This window comes from Salvelinus fontinalis, chromosome 3 (genome assembly GCF_029448725.1).
Source record: "Salvelinus fontinalis isolate EN_2023a chromosome 3, ASM2944872v1, whole genome shotgun sequence".
NCBI lineage: Eukaryota > Metazoa > Chordata > Actinopteri > Salmoniformes > Salmonidae > Salvelinus > Salvelinus fontinalis.
In genome coordinates, this window is record NC_074667.1 from 37,169,574 (window position 1) to 37,190,055 (window position 20,482).

General features: G+C 40.8%; 1 protein-coding gene and 1 long non-coding RNA gene across 9 annotated transcripts in view; one reads left to right on the top strand and one right to left on the bottom strand.

Annotated features, from left to right (window-relative positions):
* Window positions 1–5,375: 5,375 nt before the first annotated feature.
* Window positions 5,376–6,287, bottom strand: LOC129846917 (uncharacterized). Its single transcript, XR_008758307.1, has 2 exons — window positions 6,198–6,287; window positions 5,376–5,671 (listed from the first exon to the last, which is right to left on the bottom strand). It is a non-coding gene; the product is annotated as an uncharacterized LOC129846917 (long non-coding RNA).
* A 323-nt stretch (window positions 6,288–6,610) lies between these two features.
* Window positions 6,611–20,482, top strand: part of LOC129846866 (leucine-rich repeat neuronal protein 1-like) — a 38,801-nt gene continuing 24,929 nt past the window's right edge. For 5 of the 8 annotated variants that reach the window (XM_055914657.1, XM_055914647.1, XM_055914666.1 and 2 more), the window contains exons 1-2: window positions 6,611–6,702; window positions 19,329–19,436. The gene's annotated coding sequence lies outside the window, so the exon portion shown is untranslated. Of the gene's footprint in view, window positions 6,703–13,417; window positions 13,526–19,328; window positions 19,437–20,482 lie in introns of all 8 variants that reach the window. The other 3 variants (XM_055914690.1, XM_055914711.1, XM_055914675.1) reach the window with 2 other exon arrangements.

Consider the following 20,482-nt stretch of genomic DNA (forward strand, 5'->3'; position numbering starts at 1 on the left):
TAGCAGGCAATATTAACTAAATATGCAGGTTTGAAAATATATATTTGTGTATTGATTTTAAGAAAGGCGTTGATGTTTATGGTTAGGTACACATTGGTGCAACGACAGTGCTTTTTTCGCGAATGCGCTTGTTAAATCACCCGTTTTGCGAAGTAGGCTATGAGTCAATGATAAATTAACAGGCACCGCATCGATTATATGCAACGCAGGACAAGCTGGATAAACTAGTAATATTATCAACCATGTGTAGTTAACTATTGATTATGTTAAGATTGATTGTTTTTATAAGATACGTTTAATGCTAGCTAGCACCTTACCTTGGCTCCTTGTTGCACTCGCATAACAGGTAGTCAGCCTGCCACGCAGTCTCCTCGTGGAGTCCAATGTATTCAGCCATGATCGGTGTCCAAAAATGCTGATTACCGATTGTTATGAAAACTTGAAATCAGCCCTAATTAATCGGTCATACCGATTAATCGGTTGACCTCTAACCTGGACTACTGTTCAGTCGTGTGGTCAGGTGCCACAAAAAACTTACAATTGGTTCATAACATTGCAGCACGGCTGATGTATACAGAGACCTAATATTAATAATATGTATGTCAATTTCTCCTGACTCAAAGTGGAGGAGAGATAGACTTCATCACTACTTTTATTTATGAGTGCTATTGACATGTTGAATGCACCTTGCTGTTTGTTTGAACTACTGGCGCACAGCTTTGACACCCATGCATACCCCCCAAGACATGCCACAAGAGGTCTCTTCACAGTCCCCAAGTCCAGAACATACTATGGAAGACGCACAGTACTACATAGAGCCATGACTACATGAAACTCTATTCCACATCAAGTAACTGATGCAAGCAGTAAAATTAGATTTAAAAAACAGATGAAAAAACACCTTATGGAACAGCGGGGACTGTGAAGCAACACAAACATTGGCACAGACACATGCATACACACACACGATAACATTCGCACTATACACACACGTACACATGGATTTTGTACTGTAGATATGTGGTAGTTGTGGAGTAGGGTCCTGAGGGCACACAGTGTGTTGTATAATCTGTGAATGTATTGTAATGTTTTTAAAATTGTATAAACTGCCTTAATTTTGCTGGACCCCAGGAACTGCCTTGGCAGCAGCTAATGGGTTCCTTAACAAATACAAATATAAACAGGGTGTGCCTTTCCAACTCGTGTCAAATCAATTGATTTTACCACAGGTGGGCTCCAAGTTGTATAAACATCTCAAGGATGATCAATGGAACCAGGATGCACCTGAGCTACATTTCAAGCCTCATAGCACTGTATGCCTTCTACCTACACAAAATACACATCATACAAAATACATTTGCAAGACTAGCCACCTCCTTTAATTACCTGGCACCTTTGCTTAAGAAATTCAATATCTTGTCTATTTATAACATTAATGTACGCCAATTATGCACTTTCATCTACAAATGCTCATACCTCCCAGACAGTTTACCTAAACCCTTCAATTGACTCTTAATTCTGAAATCCATCTATATAACACAAGACACTGCGAGAACCTTCACCCTCCCTACTTCCGCACCTCACATAGTCAATTCACTATCAGATATAGAGGTACCATACTCTGGAATTCTTATTTTCACATTGCCAAAATATCACCATCCCTCCATATTTCAAGCGAAGACTGGGGGTCAGCCTGATGAACCAAATGACTCAGTTATCTCCTTCATATAGGCTATCTCTTACACACTCACAACCACACACACATTTAAACTAAACAAATAATATATTTTTACGTGTTTACTGATCAATTAATTTATAAATTTATAATTATTAGGTTTTGTTATCTGTTTTAACAAACCTATTATAATTTTTTATTTTTACTTACAGTTGAAGTCGGATGTTTACATACACTTTAGCCAAATACATTTAAACTCAGTTTTTCACAATTCCTGACATTTAATCCTAGTAAAAATTCCCTGTTTTAGGTCAGCTAGGATCACCACTTTATTTTAAGAATGTGAAATGTTAGAATAATAGTAGAGAGAATGATTTATTTCAGATTTAATTTCTTTCATCACATTCCCAGTGGGTCAGAAGTTTACGTACACTAAATTAGCATTTGGTAGCATTGCCTTTAAATTGTTTAACTTGGTTCAAACGTTTCGGGTAGCCTTCCACAAGCTTCCCACATTGAGGTTTGAGGTCAGGGCTTTGTGATGGCCACTCCAATACCTTGACTTTGTTGTCCTTAAGCCATTTTGCCACAACTTTGGAAGTATGCTTGGGGTCATTGTCCATTTGGAAGACCCATTTGCGACCAAGCTTTAACTTCCTGACTGATGTCTTGAGGTGTTGCTTCAATATATCCACATAATTATCCTCCCTCATGATGCCATCCATTTTGTGAAGTGCACCAGTCCCTCCTGCAGCAAAGTCCCCCCACAACATGATTCTGCCACCCCCGTGCTTCACGGTTGGGATGGTGTTCATCGGCTTGCAAGGCTCCACCTTTTTCCTCCAAACATAACGATGGTCAACAGTTCTATTTTTGTTTCATCAGACCAGAGGACATTTCTCCAAAAAGTACAATCTTTGTCCCCATGTGCAGTTGCAAACCATAGTCTAGCTTTTTTATGGCGGCTTCTTCCTTGCTGAGTGGCCTTTCAGGTTATGTCGATATAGGACTCGTTTTACTGTGGATATAGATACTTTCGTACCTGTTTCCACCTGCATCTTCATAAAGTCCTTTGCTGTTGTTCTGGGATTGATTTGCACTTTTCACACCAAAGTACATTCATCTCTAGGAGACAGAACGCATCTCCTTCCTGAGCGGTATGATGGCTGTGTGGTCCAATGGTGTTTATACTTGCGTACTATTGTTTGTACAGATGAATGTGGTAGCTTTAGGCATTTGGACATTTGTGGAGGTCTACCATTTTTTTCTGAGGTCTTGGCTGATTTCTTTTGATTTTCCCATGATGTCAAGCAAAGAGGCACTGAGTTTGAAGGTAGGCCTTGAAATACATCCACAGGTACACCTCCAATTGACTCAAATTATGTCAATTAGCCTATCAGATGCTTCTAAAGCATTGACATAATTTTCTGGAATTTTTAAAGGCACAGTCAACTTACTGAATGTGAACTTCTGACCCACTGGAATTGTGATACAGTGAATTATAAGTGAAATAATCTGTCTGTAAACAATTGTTGGAAAAATGACTTGTGTCATGCACAAAGTAGATGTCCTAACCGACTTGCCAAAACTACAGTTTGTTAACAAGAAATTTGTGGAGTGGTTGAAAAACGAGTTAATGACTCTAACCTAAGTATATGTAAACTTCTGACTTCAACTGTATGTATTGTTTTTTTGTGGTGTGGCTGAAAGTACTGATGGACTGTCATTTCTCTTTGCTTATTTTAGCTGTTCTTGCCTTAATATGGATTTATAGGGCTATATTCTGTTGTCACAACACAACTGATTGGCTCAAACACATTAAGAAGGAAAGAAATTCCACCAATTAACTTTAAACAAGGCACACCTGTTAATTGAAATGCATTCCAGGTGACTACCTCATGAAGCTGGTTGAGAGAATGCTAAGAATGTGCAAAGCTGTCATCAAGGTAAAGGGTGGCTATTTGAAGAATCTCAAATATAAAATATATTTTGATTTGTTTAACACGTTTTTGGTTACTACATGATTCCATATGTGTTATTTCATAGATTTGATGTCTTCACTATTATTCTACAATGTAGAAAATAGTAAAATAAAGAAAAACTCTTGAATGAGTAGGTGTTCTAAAACTTTTGACCGGTAGTGTATATAAAACACATTTAATTTTGTGTATATTTTTTTCATTATTATAATAACATTTTTATAGACCATCAAAATGTTCGAAACCAAAAACATCTGGGTCTGAAGCCTTGAAAGTTCAGGCTTAATGACTCCACTGTGTCTTTTCATTATAGGATAGATACTTGTGGATTCTAGTTGCACCAATCAAAGCAGTGGAGCCAAGAGTGTAGTGAAGCAAAACTTTAGTGGTTAAAACCATTCATCTTGGGGCGACTGGGGGAGTGGGGTTTGCAAAATTCAATCGTATCACGCATTTATACCATTTATAAAATAGTCAGGTATACTGTATATATTTTTTATACAGCCTAGCTCAACAATAAGTGAAAAACACGTTTGGACCCCATATTTGTATTTGCTCCATTGCTCAGGCGGCCAAGTGGACACAAGGCTGTTTGGTTCAGCTCAGTTGTGAAGAGGAGGAACATTGCAGCTGTTTCTGATTAATAAACAACGCCATGCAGGTGGGTGGTAACTGGTAACGATCAAATAAAACCTAGCACTGAAATGAAACATGTGCAAATTCTTTTCAGCCTGTCATCTCATAGGAAAAGACACGGCATTGACACGGATTCCCACGAATGTCCCACTTCAGATTTCTCTCTTCAAGACCAAATATATCATACTTTTGACTAAAATGATGACCTATTGATGTACATCGTTATACAACATGATGGGTAAGCTCTGGCCATTGTCTTTCAGCTCAAAAAATTGGATTTCTGCTGGTGTGGGCTCTTAAATAGGGATGTGAAAACCACGGCTCTTGCTCTTCCTTTCTGAAGTTGTCTCGTATGGATCCGTTTGTTGATCATACATTGAAGTGCAAACGCTAGAGAAAGCGAAATATTGATTCAAATAATTATTTGGTATTTTTAGGTATTTTCTTAACTGCATTGTTGGTTAAATTAAGTGCTTGTAAGGAAGCACATCACTATAAGGTGTAACGGCGTTCCTCCTCCTCTTCATGCGAAATGCAGCTTCTTGATAAGACATGATTTATTAAAGTAAAGACGAAAAAACACGAAAACACTTTAACAAACTACAAAACAACAAACGACGTAGACGCACCTGAACATAAGAACTTACATATAACGAAGAACGCATGAAACAGGAACAGGCTACATAAACCGAAAAAACAAACAAACCGAAAACAGTCCCATGTGGAGCAAGGACATACACAGACACAAGAGACAACCACCCACAACAAACAGTGTGAAAACACCTACCTTAATATGACTCTCAATTAGAGGAAACGCCAAACACCTGCCTCTAATTGAGAGCCATACCAGGCAACCCTTAAACAAACAGAAACAGAAAACATAGACTGCCCACCCAAACTCACGTCCTGACTAACTAACACATACAAAAACCAGTTCAGGAACGTGACATAAGGTCTACTACACCTATTGTATTTGGCGCATGTGACAAATAACATTTGATTTGACGATGATGTTCAATGTGAATAAAAGTTAGTATGAGGGCTCAAGACATTGAATCAATGACCAGAAAAAGTGTGACAATCGCTGAAATGGTCTATCAGATTTATGTTCTCACACATGTCAGGATGTTCTGACTTCATCTGATTTCTCCACCGAAGTCTGTGACCCTTTACCACTCAACAGTGCAACCTAACATGCCAGTACAATATCAACAAATAGGAGAAAAGCTGCATTCATCCTATCATGTCTGTCTCAAGCACAAGAATGATCCCACTTGTGCCTTGCAAGGTCCTTCAGTCTCAATGCATCAGCTCAGGTGGAAGCAGGCAGCTTTAAGAGATGAAACAGAATGTTATGAAGCACTGTCACTTCAAAGCTATCCTAGGAGAAGAAGGAAGGAAGCAGAAAGAGAGGAGAGAATGTTGACAGGTGGAGAGAGAACATAATCTCTGAACTGCACATAAATTTAATTTTACTGTGTGTGTGGCACACGTGCATGTTCTCTATATTGTGTGCTGGTAAGGTTATATATCATAGCTGTGTAGTGCTATTTTAGTCACAGATTACCAAGACATCACACATCCAGACAAAGTGGAATTAGGCCTATAATTTGACATCAAAATATTGCCACACCCTAGATTTACTGTACACCTCAACATAACTCAAATCCAGTAGCCCGATACTGAGCCATATGCCACCAAACCTTTTCCAATATCATTATGTAGATTCAGTGTAGGCTAGGTTTTTGGATTCATGCGAGATTAGTTAATTTTAGAGGTCATTGACTCACTTCACCTTACATTGGACACTTTCTGACAAACACTGGAACTTCTAAAAAATGAGTGTCGAAAATGTTCGACATTCGACACTCAGTAAACCCTTTTATCCCTTGCCACGCCAACCTCACCCTTGCTTCGTAGTTTCCCACAGCGAGTTTCTTTTGTTCCCATCACAGCAGAACTCGAGCAGATGGTGAGGTCGTCTAGTTGGGCATCAGGCAGTGATGACATACACTGCCGCACGACCAATCTCGCGTTTGAAATCAGTTGACAGGACTCGCTGCTCTGGTCAGCGCCAGGTGCTCTCTGCATGTTTACTTGGAGGAGGGTACGAGCTCAGAGAAGCGCGAGCTCAAGGCAAGCGCTGTGCCCGGGTTACCAGTGGCGATGATAAAGCTATTCAGTCAGCCGCGGGCGAAGCACGGAGGACAGAAGAACGGCGGCTGAAGAAATCAAAACTAAACCTCTATGAAGAGACCTCGCTTTTTGCTAAGTTAAATATTGTATTATTTATTTTTCATAGATATAGTAATATTATCTTTCAAGACTGAGCGCTCAAATTGCCTGCTTTTCCTGGAGCAGCTAAGTGTGTGTACAGGGAAGAGGCATTCTTGTGGTTGATAAAATGCTAAGGTGAGACCAATTGCTATTTTTCATATGTAGGACCTATGCTACAATTTACATATCTGGTTAACCATTGTGAAATAAGTCAATTAATGAGAATCGCATGCTTAGCTTTTGAATATTATTCACAGATATAAAATCATGAACTTAATTGGAAACGGTAATTACGGAATAATTAGGCATGGTCTGAATGTTTTATTTTATTTCTGAAATTATCTGCGCCTTGCCAAAGGATTCAAACAAATATGCCTCCTATATTCACTGCACTCCTCACGTACTGAAGTGAATGCGACTGTCATTGAGGAGAGGAAAGATGTTGCATTATTCTTTCTAATGTGGTGGTGACAGCACAATTGGCATATCGTCCAAATAAAATATGTAGGCAATGGTCTTATATGTAGACTAAGCTCTTTGTTTATTTAGGTCTACGGAACCCTTGCTGTTCATATTAATATTGTAGAAGCTGGCTGAATCTCACATCAAGTGGTAGGGCTAGCTACAGCGTCAGTGCACCCATTGGATTTGCAAGGGCACTGTGATCCGCATTCAGTAGCCCACATGTGGCAAATAATATGGAGGATGTAGTCTGATATGTGTGTGCATATAATTAATTCATTACTATCAATTGAGAATGCGAATTCATATCGATTTTGTCTGAGGGATGACACACTGACAAAGGAAATTGCACAGAGTTACCTAGTGTTGTTTTTTCAGTGTCACATTTCTAGTGTTGATTGAGGTGTTAAATTAACACTCATTGATGTAAATGAACCCCAGTGTTGGTGTTAATAACCAGTGTTAAACCAAAACCACACCAATTGTAATCAAATTTCCCAGCATGCTCTATTGGAGGTAGATTTTTTAAATTGTTTGTTTCAATATGTATGTTTTGATTCATTCAATTCATGTTATGCTACTCAAATATACATACCATATATTTTTTAGAAACAAATCTGTTATTTGTGCTTATTGCACCCGTATCTGAAATGGTTGTTCCAGTTTATAGCTTTAGGTATCTTAGTCTTCCCAACCGTAGCAGTCATTCTGAATAAAAATTCCAAACGTTGGATAGCCCCACTCCGGCTGGATTCTAATAGGAATTATACATCACTTTGCAAACCAGCATAATGTGATTTGCAGGCCTGATTTTGCCTGTAAACCATGAGTTTCAGACCACTGTATTAGGGTAAGACTAAGCCCTTAAAATAAGGCCTTATGACAGGGTTCACCAACTGGCATCCTGCAGGCTGAATTTGGCCCGCAAGTGGTTTTATTTTGCCCTCCCCCCAGTAAAAAAAAAAAAAGATCCACTGTCACGCAATAGTTGCAACAACAGAGGATGAGGAATCAATTTACAAAGGTGATTTATGTTATTTTAATGGACAAAAAATTAGCTTTTCTTTCAAAAACAAGGACATTTCTAAGTGACCCTCCCCCCAACAATATACACTATCGTTCAAAAGTTTGGGGTCACTTAGAAAAGTCCTTGTTTTTGAAAGAAAAGCTATAAAAAAATAGTGCATTTAAAATAACATCAAATTGATCAGAAATACAGTGTAGACATTGTTAATGTTGTAAATGACTATTGTAGCTGGAAACGGCAGATTTTTTTGTGGAATATCTACATAGGCGTACAGAGGCCCATTATCAGCAACCATCACTCCTGTGTTCCAATGGCACGTTGTGTTAGCTAATCCAAGTTTATAATTTTAAAAGGCTAATTGATCATTGGAAAACCCTTTTGCAATTATGTTAGCACAGCTGGAAACTTGTTGTGCTGATTAAAGAAGCAATAAAACTGGCCTTCTTTAGACTAGTTGAGTATCTGGAGCATCAGCATTTGCGGGTTCGATTACAGGCTCAAAATGGCCAGAAACAAAGACCTTTCTTCTGAAACTCGTCAGTCTGTTCTTGTTCTGAGAAATTAAGGCTATTCCATGTAAGAAATTGGCAAGAAACTGACTCCCTTCACAGAACAGCGCAAACTGGCTTTAACCAGAGTAGAAATAGGAGTGGGTGACCCCAGTGCACAACTGAGCAAGAGGACAGGTACATTAGTGTCTAGTTTGAGAAACAGACGCCTCACAAGTCCTCAACTGGCAGCTTCATTAAATAGTACCCGCAAAACACCAGTCTCAACGTTAACAGTGAAGAGGCGACTCCGGGATGCTGGCCTTCTAGGCAGAGTTGCAAAGAAAAAGCCATATCTCAGACTGGCCAATTAAAAGAAAAGATTAAGATGGGCAAAAGAACACAGACACTGGACAAAGTAAGATTGGAATAAAGTGTTATGGACAGACAAAAAAGGGATCTTGAAGAAGGAAGGCTATCACTCCATTTTGCAACACCATGCCATACACTGTGGATGACGTTTAATTGGAGCCAATTTTCTCCTACAACAGGACAATAACTCAAAGCACAGCTCCAAACTATGCAAGAACAGCTGGTATTCTGTCTATATTGGAGTGGCTGGCACAGTCACCGAATCTCAACCCTATTGAGCTGTTGTGGGAGCAGCTTGACCGTATGGTACGTAAGAAGTGCCCATCAAGCCAGTCTATCTTGTGGGAGGTTCTTCAGGAAGCATGGGTTGAAATCTCTTCAGATTACCTCAACAAATTGACAACTAGAATGCCAAAGGTCTGCAAGACTGTAATTGCAAATTATTTGTAATTATGTTCCAGCCCCCAACCATCTGTGGCCGAATCTAGTTGATGATCCCTACCTTATGAAATATGTATTGTATTGTGTTTCAAGTAATCTAACTTTAAAGATAACATGAACATGGCTGAATGCAACAACCATGTCTCTGTCACTAACAAATACAGTCATGGGTGGTAACTAATTCACAAGAAAGGTACTGGGAAATATGGGAATAAGGCTTTACACTAAGCAGTGTGTTAATTTAACACTGAAAAGTGTGGACCTGTATAGACACTGAACCAGTGTTAAATGTAACACTCTCAGTGTTGATTTAACCCTGTGGACAAACGTGCACTCACAGTAAAATAACCCACTATAAACCGCTTTATAAACAAGAGCAGAAAAAAATGCTAAACAGATAATCTGCCATAATGTCGCCTATATTATTGCCACACACACAACACGATCACAGGGAAAGCAGCTGAAACAGCTGACTGGCAGCTAAGGTCTCTCATGCCCTATCACATTAATTTGCATACGAAAGTGTGAGGATCCTGGCAGATGTCTCGACTGCTCTGTGGAGAAATTCGACAAGGAGTCTTTGGAGGAAAAGAAAAAGACAATGGGTTGCTCAAGATAAATTGGGGGCAGAGCTGGTAGGGGCGGTGACAAAAAATGTTGGGTCACCTTTGTAAATTGATTCCTCATCCTCATCGGGTCTGTTGCAGCTATTGCGTGACAGTGGCACCTGTTACTACTCTCTCTGAAGCTGAAGCCACAGAGCTAAATATGCTTTGAGTGACTCAGGGCCACATTCAATCAAACCTTCACAAGTTAAGTCTTGGTAATGTGGAGGATTGGATTAAAAGCTGGATCATAAGTTGTAATATTTGGTTTGATGAACAGTCCTACAGTTAGAGGCAATCAACATAAAAGTTAAGCAGGGTTTCGTTTTTCAGTTTAAGGCTTTTGTTTTCAAGGAATTGCAGTTTCTGTCATTTTTATTCAATTGAGCCTGATTTGGCAATGTGCGAAATTCATTGGCCGAGGCTCAGTTGATTTAAATTATCCTGTTATTCACTTCTGTCCTCTTTAGGCTTGCCAACTGAACCAGGGTTTTGTCTTGGGAAAACTTTGAGAATGCTGACATAAATGGATGTACTCTAGCCAGAGTGGTGAGGGAGGAGGGGGGAAGAAGCTATTAGGTATAACCCGCTTTAGGAAGAAGGCCTGGCACAGGCAGTGAGTATGCCGTGCCCCACCCACACGCGCAAAGCAGTATTCTCCGCCAGCAGTTCAGGAGTCGTGAGAACCAGCCAACTCAAAGACGTGTTTAACACGGTATGTGTGTGTGTGCACTCGCATGTGTGCATGTGTTCACCACACAAGTCGTTGAGACCCATTGAGAGAGCCTGGGACTGACTCTGCACTGTGGGCTCTAGTTTTGGGGTTCAGTGGGGTGTTTGAGGGGGGATGGCTGGGGATGACTTAGGTGCTCCAGCTCAACCCTCTCCCATTGTGACTGCAAGTTGAGGGGTGAGGGAAATATGTCACGCCATTGTGAGGTTTTTGTAAAGATGTTTCTGACTGAGGCAGCTGTTTATCAAACTCTACCCATCTAATGTCTGGGTAGGGAATTAATTAATGGGCATTATTCTGAGACAAGTAGCTGCTATGACTCAAATCTCAGAGAGAGAGAATGGGCATTCAGAGATGCTGACTGCTTGGTTTTGCTCTTATACCACTGTATGTGGATTGGTAATGGATCCTAGCATCTCTGTACTATATTTCTGGTTACAAAGAGCACTTACTGTTATTGGGGTACTCAGAATCAGAATATGGACTGAGAAGTTATGATTGGACTAGTATATTAATGCGTAAAGTGTTATTGGTCCACCAAACTATTTGAAAATGCTTACTTAGTAGAATTTTATTGTGTAATCTACATGCATGACTGTGCTGTGGTGATATTTTTAGGCTTTGTCCCACATGGGTATCCTTTGAGATATTGGACTTGCGTCTCTCTATTGGTGCAATGTTGAAGGACTTTGCCAAAGTCACCATGATTGATCCATGCTCAGAGGACATATTGGCTTTTTGCCGTTGCAGATAGAATGAGGGGGAAAAAGGAGACAGAAGATATATATATATATATATATACATATTGTGATATCTCTCTCTCATATATATATATATATATATATATATATATACATATAGAGAGAGAGAAAGATTGTGTGAGAGAGAGAGAAATTGTTACTGTCAGTTCCATAGGGAATTAAGCATTTGTGAAACGCCCATGTTGGATCTGAATAGCTTCAGCTACTGAAACATACAAGACTGCCTCACATTAGCCTACCTAACCTTGTCACATTAGATGCTGTTAGCATAATTATATTTGTTTTATCTGTATCTTGTTAAAAGTGATATCACCATTACAAATCAAATGTTATTTGTCAAATGCTTCATAAACAACAGGTGTGGACTAACTTACTTACAGGCCCTTCCCAACAATACAGAAAAAAGAAATTGAGAAATAATAGAAAAATAAAACACGTAATAATAAAAGTAGTAATAGATACACAATGAGTGACGATAACTTGGCTGTATACAAGGGGTGCCAGTACCGAGTCAATGTGTAGGGGTACGAGGTAATTGAGGTAGATTTGTACATATAACTAGGAATAAAGTGATAGATAGTAAACAGTAGTAGCAGCGTATGTGAAGAGTCAAAGTTAATGCAAAAAGGGTTAATGCAGTCCGGGTAGCTATTTGGTGAAATATTTAACTAACTATTTTGCAGTCTTATGGCTTAGGGTTAGAAGCTGTTCAGGGTCCTGTTGGTTCCAGACTTGGTGCCGTGCGGTAGCAGATTGTCTTTGACAATTTTTTAGGTACTTCCTCTGTGTCACGACTCCTACCAAAGGTGGCTCCTCTTCCTGTTCGGGCGGCGCTCGGCGGTCGTCGTCACCGGTCTACTAGCTGCCACCGATCCCTTTTCCCTTTTCTGTTGATTTTGTCTTATTGGTTTCACCTGTTTCTTGTTTAGGTTTTTAGTTGGGCTATTTAAGCCGGTAGGCCTGCCTGCTCTTTGCGCGGGCTTATTTTTCCACTGTGTTTATGTGTGGCAGTGTGTTTCATGTTGGGTTTTTCTCCGGACTAGTTAGGTCCTGTTTTTGGGCAATGGTGGTTGTGCGCCCGGCATTTTGGCGTATACGATTTTCCTTGTGCCGTAAATAAAGCACTATTCTGTACCTTCAGCCTCCTGCACCTGACTCCGCACCCACTACGCCTGAGTGCGTCACACTCTAACACCGCCTGGTATAGAGGTCCTGGATGGCAGGGAGCTCAGCCCCAGTGATGTACTGGGCTGTGCACAGTACCATCTGTAGCACCTTGCAGTCGGATGCCAAGCAGTTGCCATACCAAGTGGTGATGCAGCCAGTCAAGATGCTCCCAATGGTGCAGCTGTTGAACTTTTGGAGGATCTGGGGACCCATGGCAATTTGTTTTCATCTCCTGGGGGGAGGAGGCATTGCTGTGCCCTCTTCACAACTGTGTTGGTGTGTTTGGACCGTGATAGATCCTTAGTGATGTGGACACCGAGGAACTTGATGCTCTCAACCCGCTTAACTGCAGCCCCGTCGATGTGAATGGGGGAGTGCTCGGCCCTCCATTTCCTGTTGTCCACGATCAGCTCCTTTGTCTTGCTGACGTTGAGGGAGAGGTTGTTGTCCTGGCACCACACTGCCAGGTCTCTGACGTCCTCCCTATAGGCTGTCTCACCGTTGTCGGTGATCAGGCCTTCCACTGTTGTGTCGTTGGCAAACTTAATGATGGTGTTGGAGTCATGGATGAGCCAGACAGTCATAGATGAACAGGGAGTACAGGAGAGGACTAAGCACGCACCCCTGAGAGGCCACCAATTGCTTTATGGAAGAGCAGAGCAGAGAAGGATTCCTATTGGCTCAGAAGCGGTAGTGCTCCTCAGAAGGAGAATTGCTCCTCAGTCCCCTCCCCCTCCTTCCTCTCTCTTCCTCCTCCTCTTCTCAGCTCCACACCTCTGCTCTGCCTCCACCAGCTGCACCAAAGCCCTGTGTGATGTGGAGCGGGACGCCTGCATACTAATGGTGCCCGAACAGGGTGCTTCACAGGCAGACCAATGCAGGAGGAGCAGCATGCCTCTCAGGTAGGCCAATGCAGCAGGAACAGGGTGCCTCTCACTCAGACTAATGAAAATGCACTTAGCCAGGCTACTTGCTTGTAAATTTCCCTAGCTATTTGCTGTTGTTTTTTAATATTTGATTTTGTTTGTATGTTTTATGACTGCTGCAAAATGAACCTATGAGCACCTTCAAGTGAAGTTCATAGGAGCATGTCAAATTGGGTATCAAATGAAAGCTAAGAGTCTATATTTTTGAGATTTGAAGGCATACAGTATATACATTTTTCAACCATTTTCCAGGAATAAGTAAAGGCTTTGATTTCTGGTCAAACAGATGGAAAAGGGGTCTTAGACAACATCTAACAGAAAAAGTCTTAAAAGGTATTAGAAAAACATCAAAACACAATAATGTTGGATCAAAGACCCCTGCCAACTAATATCAACACATATTTCATTTTGGATGAATTAAGTTTAAGACACAATGCCTTTTACTTTGTAATTCTGTTACCAAAAACCCACATATCTAAGATATTTTCTTATTTCTCTCCCTCATGATGATGAAGGATAATGAACGTTCACAGAAGCAGCAAGTAAAGGAAGACCCTTTTTATATCAAGTTTGTTTATGAATAATTAAAACTCGTAATTCTGTTACCAAATCGGTAACATAATTACTGACAAATCGGGAACAGAATTACCGAAAAGTCGTTAACGGAATTACTGCAGTTGAATTGGCTACAATGGGAAATCATAGTAGTCACAAACCACAGTTGGGTCACCTGCTACTGTACACCCTTCCACTGGCATACTGTTACTGTATGTTCAGCTCATAATAGTCTTGGACAGTATCCAGATTGTCATACCTTCATACTAACCTTGTGCCATACCAGGATATCCAGTCATACCAGCACTGAACACAAGGGGTGCTATTTTCAAACCCCACATAGCCTCTGTAATGCGAAGGTTAGCAATGCTAACAAGTACATGTAAAATCCCATAGAGAAAGCATTTGCAAACACTTTATACAGTCTCTGACCGAAACTATTTGCAAGACAGACATCCTAGCTCATAAAGTTATACATGTAACTCAGAAATGCTACTCACAGTTTGCTGCACAAAACAAATATTAGACAGCAAGGCTCTTGATCCAGGACTGGATTCTTTGGTGTTACCAAGCGAAGATTGATTTTGGAAGAAGCCAACTACTTAGCTAGCTAGATAGCTAGCTAGCTACTAAATTAGCAAATCAAATGTACAACGGCAGAGCTTTTAGCACATTTTAGACAATTAACTTAATAGTTAGAAGATATCTAGCTGGCAAACATTTAGTTGTGAATTCAATACTGTAACTAGATCACCTGGCGTTTGCTGCACAACAGTGAGTGACTCACAAGACTCTGGTCTCGTGTCGTTGTGTGCTTGTAAACAAAGTTTGCGCCTGGGCACTACCGGTAATAATACTTAATAATACAAAATTATGTGACAGGTGAAATGAAGAACGCAATCTTCTTCATCTCATAACGTATATCACAAGTTGACTGCAGGTATTTACTTAAAAACTAGCTACAAATATTAACATTTATGAAAACACTTCATATATTATCAACGGTATTGACGATATTGAAAAACCCTCCCATGGCTATTTCCAACTACCCTGGTGGTATACGGTATATATTATATACGGTTTACTGCCCAAGCCTAGCTCATAACAGTTTTTTTTTCTCATTCTGTTATCTGGTGGTCAAACCAAGACTGTGACAACAGTATAGACGTCTCGCTCGCTCTCTCACTCTCTCCAGTTAATGTCACCTCTCCCGGCTCTTACTGACACCTACCCTCTTTCCATTTACTGTTACAAGCATCCTCACTCACTGAGCACCGACCGACACCGGGTGAAAAGTAGTTTAAAATTGGCCAGCCTGCACTGGCAGCCTGCAACAGCATCTATGTTTCACAGATTTGGAAAGCACAGTACTATACAGTAGAGCATAGTAGAGAACAGAACAGTAAAGTGCAGTAGAATAGAGTACAGTACGTTATAGGGCATTAACGTAGACTACAGTATAATGTACTGTATTTAACTACTTTACTGAACTGTACTCTGCTGTGCTGTACTGTACTCTACTGGGCTGTACTGGGGTGTCCAAACTTGTGAAGCATAGACATCTATGATTGTTTCAGATTAGGTCTGGTCCGGACCAACCAAATGTGGTCTTGTTTGGGGGCCGAGCTCATTACAATAATAGCCAGTGTGTAGAACAATACTCAAATATGCAAAAGAAGGATATTGCATATTTCTACTTTTGTGTACCTATTCAGGATACATAACCATGAAGAGAATGATATTCATATCCATAATTATGCATTTCTATATATTACAGATCAGGGACCCATGGTGTAATTCTGTTACCGTAATTTCATTACCAGATGTAAATCCACTTCACCTACTGTAGTTCAATAACCGCAAAAAGTATTTCTTAACTCAAGGTGTCATATCATAGCACAGCTGACACCCCATTGTTTCTGCAGACATCTTTGAATCTTAATCTTACCAAACTTTGCATCAGCATAGTTCTTCCAGTCAATGTGTTTTTGTGACATTTTCGGTGTAAATTGCTCAAAGTAGTCCTTTTGCATAAAGTTGTATGGTTTGTTAAACTTTGAAATCAATGGATTTGGTTGGCATACATTTTAAAGTGAAAAATCTGAGTCAAAGTCTAATTCTGTTTTTCCGTGGAATTGCCCAGCAAGGACATGCAGTGCCCATCAGCTACACACGCCTGGCAGGCCGGCTGTCAGCAGCACATGGCGGAGCTGGGGACTCGTGTATGGAGCTGTAATATAGGAGTATTGTGACTGAAAACTAATAATAGTGATGGAATGGTAGGTTTGGCTGTGCTTGCTGTATTGTGATATGCTGTGTTTCATCAGTAATGGTTGTTGTTTGGGAAGGAGACATGCTGCGGTGCGTTTGTAGATGTAGTCAGTAGAATCTACTAGGTAACAGCAGTCCCTTGTTTCTTTGTTGTGGTAGTGGGAGACTGAACGTAGCCACGCTATAGTGGGAGCCATTGTCTGCTGGTATAGCAATTATCAGCCTTTTCGTTTGGTGTCTGTTGTTTAATCCGGTCATTGCATATGGATGTTTATGGTTGTGATCTCGTGCTAGCGGCAGTTCTTGTTCGCTTTTCGCTCTACGATGCCTAATGGCACACACAGCTGTCTCCTCATTTGGGTATGAAACAGACATGTGGCATAGCCGGTTACCATGGTGACGGCATGAATGTGAGGGAGCCTGTTGTGTGGTTGCTGATTGGGGAACACTGCTCACATTTTAGGCCCAATGAAAAGGGCCTGAATGAATGAGGAGAAACACATTATTCTTCCCTGTGAAAAGTGCTATCATGTTCTCATTAGACCCAGTTTCCTCTTGGCAGTACCAGCCAGCATCTGAAAGCCGAAGGTTAAGTCACTGAGCAAAACGGATACTGAAGACAGGCACTCTGTATACACGGTCTCCTCCCCAATGGATAAAAAGCAATTTGGCTCATTTTTATTCATATGCGTGTCTTTGTGTACTTTGGTGTCCAGATTCGGCGATTGAGAAGGTTTTATCTATTGATGTCTTTGTGGAGCAGTGAGTGCTTATGCTGGCAGAGTGGACTCAGCCCAAGGAAACCTAATGCTGTTATGAAAGCTCAGCAGGACAGGAAAAAGAGCATCCATCTTTGGTCTAAGACTTCCAGACCTCTGTTCAGAGCTCTAAACAGGGTGTCTGTTAGCTTCTTACCCCCAGAACCAATGAGCTCTATGTGGGTACAGAGAGAGACCCACACAGCCTAACCCTGGATAAGGGACCAGATCTGTCTTCTCCTGGTTGTGTGCTGCTGCTGTGGCTTTGATGAGCTTCATTAGTACCAGTGCTGTTTGGAGACTCGGGTAATAAATGCATTTATGAGGCCTTGGAATCAAATAGACAGGGCTGATGATACCTAAATGACATCTCGTCCTACTTGCCTGCCTTATCCTTTCTGGAAGGGAAGGCACTAAGCTGGGTGAACATATTTACAGGGGTATGAGGTGTGTATGTGTGTGTGTTTGGTGTATGATTTTGTGTACAGTATGGTTGTGTGTTTGTGTTGAATGTTTGTTTGTTTGTGTGTGTGTGTTTTGTGAGTTTTTAAGCTTTTGTGTATGGTGTGCGTGATCATGCATGTGTGTTTTAAGGAAGCTAAAACACATAAAGGCTGTGACAGAATGAAGAGGCAGACTAAATCCCCCCTGCATGCCTGAGGCCTGCTCTGAACCAGCTGGATAATGCCTGGATGATGAGGGATTTCTGCCCTTTCAGTGTACCACTGGTTTGTGGAGGTGTGAGTAGGAGTGTGTGTGAAAGAAACTGTTTGTGCACCAGTACTAGGACCAGGACTATGTATGCAATTTATGTACAACCACAGCATGTACAGTATGAGTGGGTGGTGATGTTCATGATTCGCAGGCACTGGTTTGCTGATGAGGTGCCTGTGTTCATGTTGTGGTATACGTCTTTATGTGTGTTTGTATGTATAGCTCTTAAACTCTTTGTGTGTGTGTGTATTGTTGAGCGAGTTATGTGTGTGTATGCAGGCCTTTGTGAGCTTGTGTGTGAGCATAATCGGCGTGTCTGTGTGTGTACCTCGGTGTAAACTGTAAATGAGTGTGCTGTTCTGTGCTTCCCCAGGCTGTGAGATTAGCTTCATGGTTCAGGCACTCAGGCAGTGGCGACCCATCATTCATGGAAGGTTGGGCAGAGCTTCACCTGTTTTGAGCCCCACAATTTTCGCATTTTTCTTTTAGCATTTTATTTTGGCATTAATATGTGTCACATATCAGTTTTCAAACAATGTAAAAAAAAATCTAAAATCATTGAGTTAATAAAGTGACATACTAACCTGGTCTCTTTTTTGCTTTCTTGAGGATGGCAGCTCCAAAATGCAGGTGTTTCAACCCAGCTCAGTGCTTTCTGTGGTGGTGGAGCAGCCAGCAGAAAATACAGAGTGTAGGGGTTGGTAATGTTCTCTAGTTACGCCATGATTGGCTCAGTGTTCTGTCACTCATGGGGACACTACGTCACCGCCAAATCTAAGGGTAGAGCTTGAAAATTCCCTTGGGTGCTGCTATAGAGTTACATTAGAAGTGCCCATCCAAGAAGGCTCAAGGTCATTGGTCACAGATAAAATGACGACAAATCACTTTATATCTACAGTAGCTTTGATTGGACTGATCATATCAACATCATACTTTCAAAATCTTAGCTAGTAGACATCATCATGAATCAAGTCGACAATCTACTGGCAAATCCTTTTTAATCCATGTCATATGAAGAGAAATAATGAAAATAAATTATAAATACAACGTATTGGACATAAACATTACACAACAAGTTGGAAATCGCAAACTCAACCATGAGTGGTTTGGAAAGAATCAGTGGCTAACTGCAAGCATTGCAAAGCAATCACTAGCCTGCTATTCAGTTAAGTGGGTTAGTGTTCCCAAGTCTGGGTTTAAGTGTCTCTTTTCCAAGTTTAAAATGTTAAACATTCAACATTGGCCATGCTGTCAATCCAGCATGATTTCTACCTCGCTCAAAGCAACTGTTAACTCGGAACTGGGAAATCTGACTTCAGTGAGTTGAAGACAACTGGGAACTTGGGAAAAAATTTGCTCTGACTTGGAAAATATGTTTTGGTCATCCAACTCAGAATTGCAAGTCAGGAACTCAGGCCTCTTTCTAGAGCTACGACCTGAAGATCACTGACGTCATCATGATTCGCCCTTGTTTTTTTCAGAGTTCTCTTGAAAGCACCATAAATCCAGATAATGCCAGACTTTGATGACAATATTAGCCACTGAAGGACCGCCGCGCCGCCTTCCTGTTCAAGTGAGCACAGCACAAGGTGAGCCCAAAAATGTATTGTATGCTGCTGCATAAATGATCTAATATGCCAGGGAGATATGTATACTGTAGCTAAGAAAGTAATACTAAGTGTATGTTGTGTAGTAAGCTGTTAGTAGCCCATGTACCTCACCCTAATAATTTGATATATTTTCCCCTCTTAATTTCGCCTAATGTTCTGACTTGGTGGTGCACATGTAGCCTATAACCTGTTTTAGAGATATGTAGTCATCGAATATTGTAAGAGCTTTCATCGTCTGCTTATATGCCCCTTTTATTTATCCTATGGTTCTGACTTGGTGTACAGGGATAACACTGTAACAACGGCCCATGTTCTGAATTCTGTCGCTGTACATTTCAAAAGTGCTGAACAAATAGTTATATTGACTATGTCCGTCCTAGCTCGATCATGAATGTCTTAATCGAAATTACGGATTGCCTCTTATTTGCTTGTCGACCCCTTATGCCATAGTTTGTACATCTCAATTGTCACTAGAAACCACATTTGTTTAAGCAAGTCAGCCTTATCAGCTATTTTTATTTTAAAGGCAGTAAATGAAGCTGAATGAACTGTTTCGTTGCCAGACAAGGCTACGCTGATAGCCAGGTGTAGCAGTGGGAAGGTGTTGGGACTGCTGTTGGGACTCTATGTAGGCCCTAACAGTTTATGGGCACTGTTTGTCACCGTTATAGTGCAATTAATATATTGTTTAGTGTTGTGTAGTGGCTTTGCTGGCATGCATCCCCAAATGTTTTTGTTTTGTTTGCCCCACCAGATGATGATCGATGCTTGGCTGCCGTTTGACAAATAAAAATAGTCTTGCTCTTATCCATAATAATCTCATCATGTAGGTAGCCTTCCCACACTGTCTGTGAGCTGTTGGCTAGAGCACATGTTCCAAGACCAGAGTGGGCACATTCGCCATGTAACACAACATTTGTTGTGACAAAACCATCAGTAGAATTGAAAATGCGATGGAAACCCATTTAACTTGTATTTTTTATTTGGTACATGGGAATTTAACCGCAAAACTTATTTTTATGTGC